This window comes from Schistocerca gregaria, unplaced genomic scaffold, assembly GCF_023897955.1.
Source record: "Schistocerca gregaria isolate iqSchGreg1 unplaced genomic scaffold, iqSchGreg1.2 ptg000843l, whole genome shotgun sequence".
NCBI classification, from domain to species: Eukaryota; Metazoa; Arthropoda; class Insecta; order Orthoptera; family Acrididae; genus Schistocerca; species Schistocerca gregaria.
In genome coordinates this window covers 25001-27500 of record NW_026062207.1, presented here as the reverse complement: position 1 = coordinate 27500, position 2500 = coordinate 25001, and the positions used below count along the sequence as shown (strand labels likewise).

Sequence of the window (2500 nt, the reverse complement as noted above, 5' to 3'; positions counted from 1 at the left end):
TCCAATAGATACTCGTTAAAGGATTTAAAGTGTACTCATTCCGATTACGGGGCCTCGGATGAGTCCCGTATCGTTATTTTTCGTCACTACCTCCCCGTGCCGGGAGTGGGTAATTTGCGCGCCTGCTGCCTTCCTTGGATGTGGTAGCCGTTTCTCAGGCTCCCTCTCCGGAATCGAACCCTGATTCCCCGTTACCCGTTACAACCATGGTAGGCGCAGAACCTACCATCGACAGTTGATAAGGCAGACATTTGAAAGATGCGTCGCCGGTACGAGGACCGTGCGATCAGCCCAAAGTTATTCAGAGTCACCAAGGCAAACGGACCAGACGAGCCAATCCGATTGGTTTTGATCTAATAAAAGCGTCCCTTCCATCTCTGGTCGGGACTCTGTTTGCATGTATTAGCTCTAGAATTACCACAGTTATCCAAGTAACGTGGGTACGATCTAAGGAACCATAACTGATTTAATGAGCCATTCGCGGTTTCACCTTAATGCGGCTTGTACTGAGACATGCATGGCTTAATCTTTGAGACAAGCATATGACTACTGGCAGGATCAACCAGGGAGCTGCGTCAACGAGAGCTGAGCAGCCGGCCGCCCGGGAGTGTGTCCCGAGGGCCCGCGCGAACACGCAAGCGTCCGCTCAATTATTCTGCAAACAGGAGGAGGCTGAGCTCCCCTGCACGATACACCTCGAAACCCTCTCAGGTCCCGGCGGCGCGCAGCGCCGTCCTAAGTACTTGGTCGGGTTCGAGAGAGGCGCAATCGCCCGGAGATGGGCGAGTAGACGCTTTCAGTGCGAACACCCGTGCTCCCAACTGAGCTTGCCGCTGCCGACAGAGGCCCGGGAGCGTGCTGTCGTGGCATTGCCGGCGGGAAACAACACGCGCCACCTACGGTGACCGGCAGCTCCAACGCCAGCGCCACAGAAGGGCAAAGCCCCACTTGGGTGCAGAAGCGAACTCTCCCAGCACAGCGCACGCGCCAACACGTCCGCAGAGCTGCGATACAAACCACCTGCGAGAACCGCTGGGGGCGACCGAGCAGCAGACGGCGTCGCGACGCCGAGTGCCGGGCGGCGGCGCATCCTCAACGCACACAGTCCGCAATCGGACCAGCACACTGCAGATGTCCACCGCGCTACGCACCGGGCTCGGCAGAACCCACTTTGGCCGCCTGGCGCCGCGCGCAGGGTGCGCCGGCGCATAGCTGGGACGCCAGCCGGGCCCGTCGGCCGGCGCTCCTGCCACTGGGCGCCCCCCACCAGCCGGCTGTAGTGCGTGCGCTCACGCAGCGCGCGGCCAGCACGCCGGGCGGCCCCCCCTCACCGGCCGGGGACTGTCCCGCCAAGCCACAGCCTCGTATCGCTTCATACCCACATGGCCAACTCAGGTTCGGGGGCATGGCGGGTACCGCCGAAACAACCGGTTCATAGATGTACCGATCGTCGCTATCACCGATGCACCTGCAGCGCGAACAACCGCTCAACAACTGATTTCCAGTTCATTTGCGGATCTTTGGCAGCAAACGTATACGTCAATCTACATTTGCGAAATCTACGATTCTGGCATGCCTGCATGTTATGTGTCACGACACGCTACATCAGCCCACATACACACTGCGGCATGTACACGAGAGAACACGTGGAAGATGGTCCGCGCACGTGTGCAATGTCCCTTGCGCGGTCGACTGTCAACCGGCCTCTGTAGCATGTCGCAGATGTGGAACGCGGTCCACCGTGCTATCATGTTGTGTGGGGCAATACGATTAAATAGGAAAACCCTCGTCGCTACATCAACAGACGGCTCACGCTGATTCCCGGCAGAGGGAGGAGGGGGGGGGGGGGGGGGCCAACATGCAATACTTTCGTCCATACCTACCTACCACATGTCTGTACGGCGTACAACAGTGCAATCTCGCTGTAATGGGGAGACGAGACAAGTAGCATCGTGCACAACATATGGCCCTTATGATTCGCCATTGTAGGGCGCAGCCGGTGTACGGTCAAGCATGTGCCACATTATGTCACTCAGTACGTAACGACGGATGATCAGTGTGGGTTACGCGTACATCAGCGGACAGTCCACACAGGCCGTACCACAACGTACACTGACTGCATCGACAACCGAATGCAACTGAACAGCTGCAAGGCTCATTTCACAAACAAACGCCTGACCGACCAGCTTGGAAGGGCAGGAGGGGAGGGCGATATTCGTTCTGTAGCGGTACACCCTTCCAGTGGTTAGCGGGACTGTGTAGAAAGTACGCAACACTCGAAAGACCTTTATGTGAGGGTACGCACCATGGCATCAAGAAATACACATGACACCAGAGGATCCAAGCAGTGAACTATGTTCAGAGGGTTGCTGTTAGGCAAAGCTACATTCCTGTGACGTTACATGTGACAGTTAAGGTGCAGTGTAAGTTAGGTTAAGGTGCAGCGTAAGTTAGGTTAAGGTGCAGCGTAAGTTAGGTTAAGGTGCAGCGTAAGTTAGGT

At 57.0% G+C, this 2500-nt stretch overlaps 1 non-coding gene across 1 annotated transcript in view; it reads right to left on the bottom strand.

Moving 5' to 3' along the window:
- Positions 1 to 569, bottom strand: part of LOC126322852 (small subunit ribosomal RNA) — a 1893-nt gene extending 1324 nt beyond the window's left edge. The window contains exon 1 of the ribosomal RNA XR_007559261.1: positions 1 to 569. This exon is cut by the window's left edge and continues 1324 nt beyond it. This is a non-coding gene — a ribosomal RNA (small subunit ribosomal RNA).
- Positions 570 to 2500: the final 1931 nt, after the last annotated feature.